At 47.3% G+C, this 17604-nt stretch overlaps 1 protein-coding gene across 1 annotated transcript in view; it reads left to right on the forward strand.

Annotated features, from left to right (window-relative positions):
- Positions 1-17604, forward strand: part of LOC146817941 (potassium/sodium hyperpolarization-activated cyclic nucleotide-gated channel 1-like) — a 1926818-nt gene that overhangs the window by 1782508 nt on the left and 126706 nt on the right. The window lies entirely within an intron of this gene.

Here is a 17604-nt window from a genome sequence, read left to right on the forward strand (position 1 = left end):
TCCGATCATAATCCCTTGTGGATGCAACTTGGGTGGGAAGCGTATGGCCCCTCCAATACCAAAGTGGTGTAACCAGACTAATGTGCTGGAGGATCCAGCGTTCCGGCCGTCTCTGGGGATGGCAACTCTTGCATATTTTTAAATGAATGAGGACACGACCAGCAGTGCATTAATAGAGTGGGAGGCATCGATTAGAGGGCACTGTATGGGAGCCACATGGAACGTCCTCAAGCAGTTATCTGCCTCCCTTGCAAAAATAGAACCTCAGCTACTACGGTATGAGCAGGAAGGGGAAGGGGTGGGTAGAGACCTGCCGCAACTGGAAAAGCTGCACGCAGAGCATGCCGAGCTGCTAGAACGCCTTCGATGTCACAACTACACTGCACACACAGCTTGTACACAAGCCACGGATGATCTGGAGGGCGACTGCTCGCTTGGCTGGTAAGACAGGACCACACCCGTTTACCCATAGGGGCTCTACGAACAGCTATAGGGAATGTGTTATACACACAATGTGAAATACATAAAGCCATGACGCAGCATTATGCTCAGCTATATCAGTCTCGAGGGCGCTGTGATGAGCAGAGGTTGGAAAGGTTTCCGGGCTCTTTACAATTACCCACAGTAGCAGACGAGCACAAGGAAATGCTCAATGAGCAGGTCTCATTAGAGAAGATCGGAGATGCCATCAAGTCCCTAGCTTCCGGAAAATCACCCGGGCCAGATGGCTTGCCGGCAGAGTACTATAAGGCGTACTGAGAGTCGCTCACGCAACAACTCCATACTTTATATTTCACCGCTGTGGAGAAGCAACATCTTCCTCCATCCATGCGTGAAGCATACCTAGTGTCCTTATTGAAGCAGGATAAAGATCCCATGGAGATGGGCTCATATAGACCCAGGCCCTGCTCAACACGGACTACAAAATACTTGCAAAGGTGCTGGTGGACAGATTAGCAAAGGTGGATCCTAAGCTGGTCCACACGGACCAGAACAGCTTGTACCATCTCGGAGTACTTCTCTTAATCTAAGGTGCTTTTTTAGAGTGCCCTCGGGTGTGCACCCATCGTCTTCACGTCATCGCATATTGCACCGGATTGTCGCATTGCATCGAAGCGCTATCTTGCCGCCTCGCAACCGGAACGCAGTATAAGAATAAACGCATCATCTCCTCTCCAGTAAGGAACAAAATGCATTCCCTACTCTGCCCAAGCATTTAGGAGCGATGCATCGCCTCCCCGAAGCAAGGAACCTTTTGTTTGTTTTGCGTTACGCATCCAGGTACTTTTGTAAGAAACGTGTCGCATTTATCATCAACTTGAACTAAGTTACTTCTACCATCTTTAAGTCTATTTTGAGTACAGTATTGTGGATTTTTGTCGTTTGTGGTCTTGTGTTAAGTCTATATAAAGAATACTTATTTTTATAAAACCTGTGTGGTGTCCATCTGTAGTGTTTTCACTGTATTACTGTATGTGTTCCCAAATGCTTAACACACTGCCTCTGAGATATGCCTGTCTGCTCGTGCCAAGCTACCAATGGGGTGAGCAGGGGTTATCTAGGGGTGTAATTCCCTTTCCCTGACTTAGAAGCAAGGGTCCCTATTTGGTCCAAGGTACTTACCTCTGCCAACTAGAGACTCCCAGTTCTAAAACGTATCTTGGATCATTGCGGACATCCATTTGGCAATAGCCTGAAGCTAACAGCATCTGTTACAGGCGGGAGAAACAAGGGTCTGCTGTAACCCTAGAACAAGCATTATTTCTTTCTTTCAGTCTTTCTTTTATCCCTTCCCGTCCCTTCCCTTCCATTCCCTTTTCTCAAAGGCAAGAGGCTGGAGGCCTGAACCAGACTGATTGGATTTTTTAGGTCTGTGTTAGTCAAGATTGTTTGATGGTACTAAAATTATGTGTATGACATAGTTACTTGTAGGGGTTTACAGCCATACTTCATCCATTTATCTGTGGTTGTGTTATCAACATTTTCCTCATGCCCACTCAAGCATTCATCAAAGGGCAATGTGTAAGCCCACTTCAATTATTGGCTGACTTTGCTATGAGTTATGGCATGCTACCCTTTCACAATGAGCACAAGGAGATCCCTTCAGTGCGAGGGAGTGCTATTGTAAAGTGTGTTTTTGAGACCTAAACATGTTTTGTTTAGATTGAGGAATATCCGGCAGTTCCTGTACAAATTGCCCAAGAAGAAAATTAGCCTTTATCATTTTTTTTTTAAACAGATTTTTATTGGTTTTTCAAGGTGACATCATAGGAAAAACAGCCCAGAGGGCACAACAGATGATCAAGCACTGCAATTAAAGTCCAGTGCAGATATCCCCCGCTCATTATCATAAGGTCCTTCTTCCCCTCTCAGCGTCGAGCCTCCCATCGGGTAGGCAACAGGTACGTCTGCCCACCATTCCACCTCCCCTCCCTGTGTCTAGCCACATATAAATATCACAGAGCACCTCCTCAGAGTTGACATCCCAGCAGGATTCCTTGTGTGAATGCCACCCACCACCCCGCCTCCCCCCCTCTTCCCCAACTCCCTAATTAATGCCCACCCCCCTCCCCCTCAGGCATGCTGCTTCCTCAATAAAATGCCAGTTTGTGGCCACCTAATGTATCCACCGTGTTCCATGTCCCCTACATCCCGAACCTCAGGGGTCAATATCATGGAGAGAGTGAAAGGGAGCCCTCAACTAGTCCTTCCCAGGTCCCATGCTATGTCCAAGTGTATGAGGAATCGCTGGATTTAATCGCCCGTTGCTTCACCCACCTCCCCCAACGCGTCTTCTGCATCCTCAAGCGGGTGCTTCACCAAGTCCACCAGTGCCACCCAGGCACGTGCCATTGCCACTGACTTTTCATTCCCAGTGTGCGTAGCCATTTGTAGCCTGCAGGTGCCCTCACTCTCCGCCCATTTCACTAGTTCCCTATTCCATCTTAGGAGGTTGGGGTCATGCTTTGACTTCCAGGAAATTGTAAGCTCCCTCTTTGCCAATACTAACCCCAAGTCGATAAATTTACTAGTAACTTTTGTCTTAGCAGTATGCGGGAACCAATGCAACAGGCAACAATCAGGCGTTAATGCTACCTGTCTCTCTGTCACTGTGGTCAGTCCAATTGTCACCCCTCTCCAGTATTCTCCCAGGTGTGGCCACTCTCAAAACATGTGTAGGAACCCTGCCCCCTCCAGGCTACACCTTGGGCAGGTGGACGATACCCCAAAGTACTCGTTAATTTTCCCGGGTGTAAGGTAGGCCCTGTGCAATACATAGAAGTGAATTAACTGAAAGCGCGCATTCCTAGTGCCCTTCCAAGCCCGTTCTAGGATCTCTCCCCATGGTTTCTCCCCAATGGCCTCTCCCAAGTCTGCCTCCCATTTAAGGCGTAAATCTACCAAAGGCTGTGGCAAGTCATGCGTGATCCGCCAATAGAGACATGTAACCGCCTTAACAGTCCCCGCTGCCATCACTAAGTACTGACATGCCAGGAACGTCTTGGGTTCCCCCAACCCCTCTCGCCAGTGCTTTCTAATGGCTGCCGTCAAAGCCGCATGAAAGAGAAAGTCCCCTCATGGGAGATCGTGGCGCTCCAACAGGTCATCGAAGGGGAGGAGGCTACCATCTTCAAACAAGTCTCCTATAGTGATGACCCCTGCATCTTCCCACTGGTGCAACTTGCTACAATCGCCTCCAAGGGGAGGTCCTGGCACATACAAGCATGCTTATTGACTAATATTGGTATACAAAATTTGCTTGCTCAACAAAGTGGGAGGGGAGACATTCCTCCTTACATCAGTATAGCCTGACAGTTACATATCAGGAGCAGGTGCATTCTACCAGCTAGGCCTTTCTGAGCATGTGCAAGGCTCTGGAAGAGGGAGAAAGCACATGGCGAGCACATGGCTAACTAAAATGGCTGCCAAGAGCAAAATGGCTTTCAGCTCTTGCTAACAGCGATTCCTGCAATCTTTAACAGTTAACGCACGACACGTGTATTCACACGGAAGCCATCTGCTTTTGGTGAATGCCTTCTGCGCAGCAGCTAGCAATGGGCCGGCTGCGCACAATCGCACAGCAGAACAGCATGCGCACGGGCAGCTCGGAATCAGTGCGCACAGGGGGTGATAAGGCTAGCGGCATGTCACATGCAACACTGGCAGCCAAACTTGATTCAGTGCTGATGCAGTGGAAAAGATCTGGACCACCTTATATCAGACAAGATCCTCCCTCGAATCCAAGATCGATAAGGAAACATCGGACTTTACCCTGCTATGCGCAGATCACCATAAATTGGCGGGGAGAGTTCACTTGCAAGATTAGTTATTAACTGAACTAAATCCCATCACCCAAAGTCACACCGCGGCCCTGCAGGATATTTTGGATCGCATGCACGAATTGAAGGATAGGGTTGAAGATGTGGAGGGACACTCCCGCCGCACCAAACTTCGAGTGGTGGGCCCCCCGGAGGGAGAGGAAGAGCGAAACCTAGAACTATACGTAAGGACATACTGCCACCAGTAACGCTGTTGCCACATTTTGCGGTCAAAAGGGCACACCGAGTGCCGGCTCACAGACCCCTCCCCACAGTGGCCCACCCAAGACCGTTCCTCTTCAAGCTCCTCAAATTTAGAGATAGGGACACGGTGTTGCATGAAACCCTCAAGATCACGGATCTCAAGGTCAACGGAAGCCCAATAATTATATGACTACTTGGCGCAGGTGCAGAGGCGCAGAAGCACTTATGCAGCAGTTAAAATGTCAGCTTTGAGAACTGAAACTCACCTATTCTCTGTTGTTCCCTGCCAGGCTGAGGGTGGTGGCGAAAGGAGCTGTCCGCTTCTTTGATTCATCTGCTGATGTATGGGACTGGTTGGAAGAGTCAGGTGTGGACAGGGCCAGACCCTCTGCAATGGAACCAAATAAGACCATGGGCAGGAGTACTCATCGGCAAGGGAGACGTGGGAAGCCCGCAAGCACATCCTCAATGGCAACGGCCCGAACTCTGAGCAAAGGAGAATGGAACGTCAAGGCGCCTTGGAGGTTGCCACTGCACTTGGGACCAAGACACATCGAGGAGGCCGGGATGCTAGCTCCTCTGGGTCGGCAACAGCTAGCGGCTCATCATCCCCTGGGCCAGATGACCTGGATGACACGCAGCTGCCTGATGTCACCCTGCAGAGTGCTGATGACATTATATGACTGCATAATAGATTTCATACAGTGTGAAGGAGACTGCACACACAAGTAGAAGCTCTACTGAAATGTTTTGTTGAGATATGGGTTACGCGCATATGTGATGTTAAGCGATGGCGCTTAGGATGGCCGCACGCCCACTTCACATGAAAACCGGAGACCAGGGACACGCGAGCCTCGTGAACATATCCCCTTGCCTACCGGCTGGGATGGCGGGTGGCAACATTTTGGCATGAAGGGATTGCTAATATTGTAGTCAGGCACACACCACACATACCCCCACCAGGCACTACTGTAGTGGAGACGGGGTTCTATGTGCATACATTGTTATGTTAGCATAAGCGCTTTAGATGTAAAACGCCATCTTGCCACTTTGCTGCTTTTGTACACGACACTGCAGGTAGCTGTTATTACAAGAAAAACTGCTTGCTTGCTTTTTCTTTACATGAGAACGGTCTGTTGTTCATATCCCTAGACGTGCACCGCGACCTTAGTCTGAACACTGTGTGCAGAAGCCGTCAAGGTCAAATAACAATGTATGCTTTTGAATTCAGGTTGATCAGCACTCGCTCTAGACATAACACGCACACAGCTGCAAATATCTGAAACTCGGGTGCCTTTAATATTGCATTTGCATGCATGATTCAGACACTTGGAGAAAACCTTTCCAAACACAGAGAGCAGAGCTGATCCTGTGATGTTATTCACCTAAGCTGATATTTACGGTATGGGGTTCCCTATTCAAGCCTAGAGACCTTCTATTAGTTTCATAAAACTAGTTTACTTGAGAAGGGAGGGTGGTTGTTTTCCACTATCATTTGTAATACGATTTCTCCCTTCATTTTCTATGGTATTGTAACAATGCTGATGGTTTTGTTGTTAATCATTTGTCTGCTTATGTTAGCCAAAGTACTGCACGTAGTTAAAAATAAACATTTTAAACTTTACCGTGTCTCTGCTTACTCTTGTGGACTAATATGGGAATAAAAACAAAAAGGTGTTTCTGATTCCCACCATTTCTGAGAGTACTCTAAGTTGCTTGTTCTGGGTTGTCTAATCATTGGTAGCTTCGAGATGATACGGAAAGCAAATGAGACACTGATGCTAGTCGGATAGAGGGTCTGGGTCCTGAGGTGAGTCTTTTGGTACACCACAATTCACTGAGGTCCTGGTTTCCTGCGCATAGTTCTGTGCATGAGCAGAATCCCTGCAACACTACGCTGGAATCGTTTTGCCATTGTTGGGCATAAAATTTGGATGAACCTCTCCGCAGAGGTCGCCCCTAATAGTTACACATGTTATGGTTTAAGTCTACATTTTTGTTAAGCAAGACCAGCCCGGGGCCCCCATATACACGATATGCTCAATATTACACTGCTTGTCTCAGGCTCCCCTGAAAAGTGCAATAATCAAGCATGACACAAGTTAACACAATCACGTGAAATGTACGCGGAATGCACACGCCCACAAGTAGATACTCAATATTTCCCTACCTGCAGCGTCGCTCAACTGGCATCGCCTTGCTGCAAGAAACACACATGTCTTACACTGAGTTGGAAAGTTGCGCAGGAGATGGAGAGGCCAGGTATTCTGCACAACTTATTTGGCGCACGCGCGAGGCGCACTGATTTTAGTAAAAACGGAAGTTCAGTTTGTTCATGAGGAGGATATAATTGATGCTGAGGGCAGATACACCTTTGTGAGAGGGTGACTGAATTGTCAGACAATACTACTGGGTTCTTTATACGCCCCAAACATAGACCAAACCTCTTTCCTTGTACGCCTATCAGAGACACTAGTTGGGTGGAATGGAATTCCTTGGTTGTTGGTAGGGGACTTTAATACAGTGCTCAATGTAGACCTTGACAGGTCGTTCCCACCCCTCAATAGAACCCAGGCCACATCCAATGCGCAGGCTTTTACAGACTGGCTTACCCATTGGACATTACTGGACATCTGGCGCGCCCTTAACCCCAGAACACGGGTGTATTTGCATTACTCTGCGGTGTATGAGCTTCATATGCAACTCAAACACGTTGGTGGGGTCACAGTCGTTACTCCCATTAATTAAAAAGATAGAATACCTAGGCCAGACCCATTCCGATCATAATCCCTTGTGGATGCAACTTGGGTGGGAAGCGTATCGCCCCCCCAATACCAAAGTGGTGTCACCAGACTAATGTGCTGGAGGATCCAGCGTTCCGGCCGTCTCTGGGGATGGCAACTCTTGCATATTTTGAAATGAATGAGGACACGGCCAGCAGTGCATTAATAGAGTGGGAGGCATCGATTAGAGGGCACTGTATGGGAGCCACATGGAACGTCCTCAAGCAGTTATCTGCCTCCCTTGCAAAAATAGAACCTCAGCTACTACGGTATGAGCAGGAAGGGGAAGGGGTGGGTAGAGACCTGCCGCAACTGGAAAAGCTGCACGCAGAGCATGCCGAGCTGCTAGAACGCCTTCGATGTCACAACTACACTGCACACACAGCTTGTACACAAGCCACGGCTGATCTGGAGGGCGACTGCTCGCTTGGCTGGTAAGACAGGACCACACCCGTTTACCCATAGGGGCTCTACGAACAGCTATAGGGAATGTGTTATACACACAATGTGAAATACATAAAGCCATGACGCAGCATTATGCTCAGCTATATCAGTCTCGAGGGCGCTGTGATGAGCAGAGGTTGGAAAGGTTTCCGGGCTCTTTACAATTACCCACAGTAGCAGACGAGCACAAGGAAATGCTCAATGAGCAGGTCTCATTAGAGAAGACCGGAGATGCCATCAAGTCCCTAGCTTCCGGAAAATCACCCGGGCCAGATGGCTTGCCGGCAGAGTACTATAAGGCGTACTGAGAGTCGCTCACGCAACAACTCCATACTTTATATTTCACCGCTGTGGAGAAGCAACATCTTCCTCCATCCATGCGTGAAGCATACCTAGTGTCCTTATTGAAGCAGGATAAAGATCCCATGGAGATGGGCTCATATAGACCCAGGCCCTGCTCAACACGGACTACAAAATACTTGCAAAGGTGCTGGTGGACAGATTAGCAAAGGTGGATCCTAAGCTGGTCCACACGGACCAGAACAGCTTGTACCATCTCGGAGTACTTCTCTTAATCTAAGGTGCTTTTTTAGAGTGGCGACGGACACCGTACAGGAGTGGCCGCGAGCCGGATGCCTTATTAGACCTGGAATAGGCCTTCGACTCCTTCGAATGGGACTATCTATTCGCGACACTTGAGAAATACGACTTAGGCCTGGGATTCCTTCAATTTGCCAACCTGCTTTACACTGGCCCCACTGTCCTGGTCAGAATAGGTCCCTATATCTCCAATGCTATTTCAGTACGAAGAGGAATAAGGCAGGAGTGCCCTTTGTCTCCCTCCTCTTTGTGCTTGCGATAGAGCTGTTGGCAGAGGCAATGCGTACCCAACTGGGAGGCTGTATACCTCTGGGTACACCAGGTATCACTCTATGCTGATGATCTCCTCATTTACATAAAGGACATCAAGAAGGTTCCTAGCCAGCTGGCGCACTTGTTGCTTAGCTTAGCTCTCTGGGCTAAAGGTAAACATCAATAAGTCCTGCATATATTCAGTTAGAACAGGGAATCGCACTCCGGGCCTTACCATCAGTGGTTGAAAAGTACAGTGGAGAGAAGACACATTCCACTACCTAGGCATCCAGATCCACTATCAGCCGAAAGATCTGTTTGACGGGAACCCGGGAAGGACAATGACGGCAATCCAATCGCAGATGCAATTTTGGGGCACACATCCACTTACTGTAGCGGGTAGAGTGGCACTAGCCAAAATGCTAATCCTCCCAAGGCTATTATACTACTTCACGAACCTACCTCTATATATATCCCAGCTTCCTTCTTTGCCACACTAGAGAAACAGGTAAGGGACTTTGTATGGGGCTGCACTCGGCACAGAATGACACTAAAAAAGCTGTACTTTCCAACGGACCAAGAGGGCTTAGCAGCACCTTGCTTCGAACATTACTACCTAGATGCTCAGCTGCAGTGGGCGGACACGGCAACTACACAGCTGCCCTACCCACTGGGACAGATTGTTAGACACTTTCACCCCGCCGTGAAGACGAGGCCTCCAGAGCCCCTGTTACTTGGTGTGGCACACAAATGGTTTTGCAGGAGTCTATATATAACTCGGGACATTATTCCTTATGTGCTGGCGATAACTTTAGAGTGGTCTTCCAGTGGTCAGGCAGTGCTCACGGCACAGGTAATCAAGGGGTGGCAGGAGAGTGGTGTCGAAACACTCGGGGATCTATATCGAGAAGGGGCACTTATACCATACACATCTCTAAAAGAAAAAGAATTGCTTCCACTGGGACAGTTTCTCATACACCACTCACTGTCACGGCCAAATGGGGCGACATTACCGCAGAGCCGCGATCACACCTCACCATGCAGTATTTACATGTTATGGAACAGGGTAGGCACCTCATACACTGGTTCGCTGCCTTGCTGAGAACCCATGCAGGGTTAAGTATGGATTTGCTCCGCCACAATTGGGCGCAAGACCTAGGACGCCAGCTCGCAGACACGGAATGGATTCGGATACTGGAGAGTTCAACACTCATCCCCAGGAACATGCGGTTTCGGCAAATTCAATTATATATAGTCCATAGGGCATATCTCACACCTGCTAACATCAATAGGTATTTCAATTGAGAGGATGCCGCGTGTCCGAGGTGTGTTGAGCTAGGAGCTGATCTAACACATATGCTCCAGAGCTGCCCCCGGATTGATGCATGCTGGAGTGAGGTAGCCAATATGTTACATGCCTGCACAGGGCGCGAATTGCCTTTTGAGTGGCCAGTGTACCTCTTTCACAAATTCCGTAGAACATCCAATACCAAAGTAACATCCAGGTTCCTGGACTTAGGGATGGTGGTAGCCAAAAGGTTGATAACTAAAAGGTGGAAAGCACCAGACCCCCACATGCACAAGTGTGGCGTAGCTCATTACTAGCATGGACCAAAGCAGAGAGCCTCGCCATCAGGCGTGAGGAAAAATTGGGACAGCGCGGGGTCCCCATTGCAGCATATTAGGATGCGCTTTTAACTGAGCTGCAGCAGAATGTGGGTGGGGACTCGGGAGACTCCTCTGCTGAGTGACATAGACATAGACACCATAAGCGGGCATGGTGATCGTGCACATGCCACAACACCTAGTGGGCAATTGTGTGTTAGTTGTGCTAGTGCATAGATCCTCACACCAAAATCGGGAGATAACGAGAAGTAAATTGGCAAAGAAGCAGTACGCAGATCTGAGTGGGGAGGTGGGAGGTGTGCTGCAGGCTAGGTCAATGTTTTAATTGTTCCTCCTTTTCCGTTAAATTAGAACTAAATGGACACTCACACTTATTTGCATCATCTTCTGTTGCACTTAAAAAAATCCACCTGTATGCAATACATGGTAGGCAACGATGAGCACCAACTAAATGATGGTAGCTCTTTTAAGCTCATAGTCACTGTTAAGATGCACCAAATATATGTTAAAGGATCTAAGATCAGAATGCCAGCAACAATGTAACCTGTAATGTATCTGTGACCCGCTAATATACATGTACTATATCAAACACACTTGTAATAGAAGTGGCATCGTATATATGTGTGAAGTATGGTAAAAGTATAAAAATCAATAAAATAGAGTTTACAAAAATGAGTGGCATGATTTTCAGTGCTATACATACCACACTATATGATTGTCAAAAGTAACCATTTGGATATTTATAATGTGATTTACTTCTTTACATTACAGGTCGGTTTTTAGTCTCACTTTTGGAGGTATCTAGAGTACACAGACAGATATTCTCTGGTTGGTCATCTATTATACTTCTCCACAGAAGATTCCAACCACTGTGTAGTGTAGATTAGGCAGTATATGTAGTGACGAAATCCCACTAGATCCTTGTGACTGATTAGGGCATGAAACATGTTGACCCACCAGCTATCATAGACCAATATTTCTGATGATTGCAACCACGCTTTTAATATAGGAATGTGGACTTGCTTATTAAAACTCTTTCAATTGACTGCCTTACCTATTTTAAACTTACACACTTTTTTCATTTACACAATTACAAAAACTGTACCAATCTACACCTTTAGCCCAATACCTAGGCTTCGTATACGGCACAAAGAAAAGATCTCTGATAAAGAGTCCCCTGGTGGGTGATCTTAGGGCATTCCAGGGCAGACCTGACGTTGAGAATGTGTAATGATGAAGCATGACGCTGATTCCCCTAGGTAGCACTGACCTGTTATCCATTTCCCTGATTAATTTACACTAGGAATTCCATACAATTTCTCTTCTATTCAATTCATTTAGGAGCTTATATGGTGGAACTTTAAGTGCTCCTGTCCCTCTCTTTTATGTAGTGTTTGAAACTACTCTGGTGGGATGAAACTGCTACTTGATGGACAAATGTACGGTAACAAAAGGGGATATTATGGGGGATCACAATTGGAGGACAGGAGGAGTGACTCTCCGCTACTGGGAAATGTTACATAATACTGTAAAGTTGATTTGGTATGGTTTGTATTGTTACAGTTCAGAAGGGGAAGGGAGTGGGGAGGGAAACTTTGCATTGTAGGAAGAATTCAGCAAGTTGATATGGCCATCAGAGATACCCTGGAAAAAGGGAATGGCAAGAATGATATTCCAATGGCTACATTTACACTAAATGAATTATGGTTAGAATACTGAACTGGAATATCAAAGGTTTGAATACTCCACTGCAGAGATACAAAGTCTGGAGGGCCATTCGTAAAGATTCCCTGGGTGTGATTTGTCTGTAGGAGACATGCTTACTATTGAGAGTTATGAGACTAATGGCTCATAAACATTATCTTGCACAAATCTTTGCAATAGCAAAGGACAGGAAAACTAGTGGGTGATGATAGCAGTCCATAAATTACTGCGTTTAGAAATAGAGGAAGCAATTGTCGACGAGACAGAGAAGTGGTACGTTATAATTTTGGGGAGCCTGGGTGGTCAAGAAGTTATGTTGGTTTCCTTGTATGTCTGAGAGAGATATGAGACTAATGGCTTGCAATTATTACTATACAGAAAGGACAAGAAAACTAGGGGGTGATGATAGCAGTTCATGGATTATTCACTGCACATGGAAATAGAGGAAGCTAGTGTTGACAAGACAGAGGAGTTATGTTATGTAAATTAATTTATAAAGCGCGCAAATAACTGAGGGTGTCTTTGTGCTAAGTGTGTTTGGCACTATTGGCAAGAGCAGGAGAGTACTAGGCATTGAAAAGCTAAGTTTTTAGCAGTTTCCTAAAACTCAGTAAGGTGGGAGCTGAGTTAATATTTATAGGCAGACTAATCCAGAGTGCCAGGGTTTCGGAGGAGAAGTATCCGCCCCCCCCATTTGAGTCTTTTAAAGCTGTGGCGGGCGAACGTTAAGGAATTTTTAGATCATAGGTCTCTGCTGGGTGTGCACCAAGAAAGGGACAGATTGAGGTAATAAAGACCTGAGTCATGCAAAGCCTTATAGGTAAGGAATAGCGCCTTGAATTTGATTAGGGTATTCACTGAGAGCCAGCGAAGTCTCTTAATGGACGCTGAGACAGGATGGAACTTGGGCAGATGAAGAATAAGTCTTGATGCCGCATTTTGAACACTCTGTAATTTCTTCATGTACTGTTTTTGGAGCTTAACATACAGTCCATTACAATAGTCCAGTTTCATGAGAATAAATAAGGATGAGTGGTGAGTTATACTGTTGGGCACCCTGGGTGGTCAAGAGGTTACATTGGTTTTCTTGTATGTCTCAAACAGAGGCCAACAGGGACACAATATGTACATTGTTACTCTACTTCAAGAGAAAGTAAAAGGGTACATACTTTGGACAGTACAGGAGGCCGCTGACACTTGTATGGTGGCATTCTGGGACCTGTTGAAGATCATGATAAGGGGAAAGGTAATCACTACCAAAACCCATCAAAAGCGGACATGGTCCCTTCACCTAAGAGAAATTTTAATCTGATTTTAGTCAAAGAGCAGGATTATAGAGATCTAAATTTGCTACATCTCCTTAGCAAAATAACACACATCTGTAGTCAGCTGGATCTCCTGGTAACCGAGGTATCTGTGAAAACTGTCCCTCACCTAAAACAAATGTTTTATGAAAAATTTAACTAGGCAGATGAAATTCTGGTGATTCACCTATGTAGGGCGAGGAATGTTTCCTGTATAGTTAATGTGTGAACCCAAAGGGAATACTTAACTAAGGGGCATATGTATCATACTCCCGTTTAGCGAATCCCAATTAGCGATATATTGCCATTAGCAAATTGAGATGCGCTAAACGGGATGTAAAAAATAAATCGCAAATATTTTGCGATTCCTTAAAAATCGCAAAATATTCTGAGAAACCCCATTTGCGATTTCTTATTAGCGAAATTCGCAAATTAAGAAATCGCAAAAACGGGAATCTGCTATCCAGGTGCAGCCTGATGACATCACAAACAGGAAACTGGAGTGATTTCCTGCACCTGCTGTCCTGAGCCACACCCAGAGGCTGCTTGGAGAGTGAGAGGAGGCATCCCAGGAGAGAGCAACCAGCAATGGCTTCCCAAAAACAACAGGGGGGCATGGATGCAGAGAAGAGGAAGAGAAAGCATAAGTTCTCAGAAAAGGAGCAGGAGGTCCTCATTGAGGAGATGGTGTGCAGCCATGAGCTCCTTTTTGGCAAGAAGGCACTGCGTGTCCCAGAGGCCAGGAAAAGGGAAATTTGGCTGGACATACAAAATAAGGTCAATGCAGTGGGGGTGACCAATTGTACCATTGAAGAACTGCGCAAGCGGTGGTACGACATGCGCCAGAGGTCCAAGGAGAGGGTGGCAGCCAGACTGAAGGACGCAAATCAGACTGGAGGAGGACCATCCACAGCAGAACAGCCAACACCCCACGAGGAGCTTGTGGAGTCAACTCTCCTGCCAGAGAGCATTGGTGGTGTGGCTGAAATAGACAGCTCCGACCCTGCATCCAGCAGCCAAGGTAAGATGCATGCAAAATCAATCTGCACTCATCCCCATCCCATGCACACTTCCCCAAATGCACATAGTAACCACCCAAAATGTCATTCCAGTCCAAGTCTTAAAGCACACCCAGCAATGCATCATGGGACTTGTAGTACTATGTCTGACAGTGCGTCCATTAGACAAAGAAAATGTAATGCAACATGTGGGTTGGGGATAAGTGAATGATACAGTGTCAGAGATTAGCCAAATCAAACTGTAGGAACTTTATTGTTTTCCAAATGCATACAAAGACACAAACTCATGTAGTCCCCTTTACATCCACAGCACAATCCAGGGCACGCGAAGACAGCGCAGAGGGAGAGGAGCCTGCACAGCCTGAGGACACCAGTGAAGACACTGAGCAGATTCCAATCCAGCGCAGGAAGCGCGCACATGTGCCCCCACTGCCTCCATTTGATGACGAATTACCTGCCACAGGGGATGACAGTGACAGGAGAGAGCGGAGTCAGGGTGTGGCACACATGCCCATTCAGGATACAGAAGGGCCAAGGAGTAGACCACAGGACACAAGCAGGTCAAGGCCCAGGAGCAGCACTGCGACTGAAGCCGAAGGATCGGTATTTTCAGGGCTGGAACATAACATGCTGCAGGAACAGCGCCTGCAAAGCAAATCACTGAGGTCAATAAACAGGCAGCTATGCCGCATACACAAGGACCACAAGAACATGGGGCAGGGCTTCATGGCCATGGCAGGGGCGATCCATGAGCTATGTGACACATTGCGGCACAATCAAGCTGCCAGTTATAGGGCTGGCCGATGTGCCAATGCATGCCTCAACAACTAGACTAAGGTCGTGAACCGCCTCTGCACCACCACCAGCACCCTCACACGCAGAAGCGTCACTATGCAGGTCGAAATGGCGCACTGCTGCCAGGATATAGCCCGAGGACTTGCGCAGGTAACCACTGCTGTGGAGCAGCTGCAGACGGCCAACGCAGGTGGCAGCACACTCATGGCCTCTGCTGAGAGTGAAGACACCACCAGAATGAGCAGCATAACTCCTACATTGCCAGGGGAGAGACGACGCAGTGGCAGACAGGGTGCAGGCCAAGGGAACACCATGGGGGGCACTCAGCCTGGACGTCACCGAAGGAGGTGAACATGTGCGGTGACACGTACTGCAACACGGGTGACTGAACCCTACAATGCTGTTTGCACAGTTACTTGTGCCTTACCTGCACTGTGTGCATAACATGTGCTGGGGACAGCTACAATTTTCTTCACTGCACACATTATCAAGCTTTTTTGTCTCATTTCATCATTACTCACCTAGAAGTAGTTTTGCTTGATCTCAGTCCGTCTCTGGCGTCCAGCAGCTGCCCCAACTCCTGCTGCAGGTCTGGCGGGGGGAGCAGGGCGCTCGTCATCCGATATGTATGTATCGCTCACATCAATTGTGGTGCCTTTCCTCATTGCCATGTTGTGTAGCATTGCACAGCTTGCCACGATTTTGCAGCAGGTCTCAGGGCTGTATTGCAGTGCGCCTCCACTCTTATGCAGGCACCTGAAGCGGCTCTTCAGTATTCCAAAGGTACGCTCAATGATGCAGCGTGTTGATCTGTGTGCCCTGTTGTACCTCCTCGCACTTGCATTTGCAGGAATCCAGATATGGGGTCAGAAAGAAGTCCCGCACAGCATAGGCACTGTCACCTGCAGGGAAAGACACAATAGGTAAGTCAATGTCCCCCCCCTCAAGTGATGTAGTGGATGTAGTGATGTGTGCCATGTATTTACCTAGCAGGTATCCCTCCCCAAACTCTCCAGCACTCAGACGTCTGTGTATTCCACTGTGTCTGAAGATGAAAGAGTCATGTGTACTGCCGGGGTATTTTGCTACGATGTCGGTGATGATGTACTTTGCGTTGCACACAATCTGTATATTGAGGGAATGGTAGCATTTCCGATTTCTGTACACATATTCTGTTGCTGATGGGGGTGTGATGGCCACATGGGTCCCATCGATGCAGCCAATGACGTGGGGGAAACGTGCAATCTGGTAGAAGTCCAGTTTTGTTTGCTGCAATGCCTGTTGGGTGGTGGGGAAGTATATGTGCTGTGAGAGCCTCTGTAGCATTGCATCTAGAAAGGCATGGAAGAAGCGCAAAAGTGCACTCTGTGAGACCCCACCAACCTCTGCTATTACCCGTTGAAAACTCCCTGACGCCAGGAGGTGCAGGGAGCACAGGACCTGCACATGTGTGGGAATTGTTTGTGTCCTGCGTGTAGGGTGTTCCAAGTAGGGTTTCAGCTCCTCAATCAGGTCCATTATGGTCTGTGGGTGCAGTCCGTACTTGTCATAGATTTCCTCTTCAGTGTGCTGGAACAGAGTGATGCGCAGCCTGAATATCCGTTCCTGTCTCATTCTCCTCTGTGCAAGAGCCCGAATATGCAGCCTCCTGGCTATCACGAACATTGCTGCCATTGTGGAAGGTTCTGTTGCATTGTGGGGTGGTTTAAGAGGCATATGTATGAAAGGAAAAATTAGTCGCAAACGCTGCGAATCGCAAAAAACAGCGTTTGCGACTAAATTTTCGCAATTTCATATCTATGACACAAATTTGTAGGAAAAAAATAAGAAATCGCTAAAATAGCGATTTCTTAGCCTGCGACACAGAAAAATAGCGAATAATTTAGCGATTACTTAAATTGCGATGATTTGACTTAGAGATTTTCGCAATGAGGATATCGCAATATAAGAAATCGCTAGCCAATGTATGAAAAACTCGCTAATTGCGAATTTACAAAATTTGCAATTTTAGAAATCGCAACTAACACCAATTGCATGCAGGTGGTAAACTGGTGCAAGGTACTTAAACGGATATTCAAGCTGCGCATCACTCTGTTTCAGCACACTGAAGAGGACATCTATGACAAGTACAGACTGCACCCACAGACCATAATGGACCTGATTGAGGAGCTCAAACCCTATTTGGAACACCCTACACGCAGGACACAAACAATTCCCACACATGTGCAGGTCCTGTGCTCCCTGCACCTCCTGGCGTCAGGGAGTTTTCAACGGGTAATAGCAGAGGTTGGTGGGGTCTCACAGAGTGCACTTTCGCGCTTCTTCCATGCCTTTCTAGATGCAATGCTACAGAGGCTCTCACAGCACATATACTTCACCACCACCCAACAGGCATTGCAGCAAACAAAACTGGACTTCTACCAGATTGCACGTTTCCCCCACGTCATTGGCTGCATCGATGGGACCCATGTGGCCATCACACCCCCATCAGCAACAGAATATGTGTACAGAAATCGGAAATGCTACCATTCCCTCAATATACAGATTGTGTGCA

Source organism: Triturus cristatus, chromosome 6 (genome assembly GCF_964204655.1).
Source record: "Triturus cristatus chromosome 6, aTriCri1.1, whole genome shotgun sequence".
NCBI lineage: Eukaryota > Metazoa > Chordata > Amphibia > Caudata > Salamandridae > Triturus > Triturus cristatus.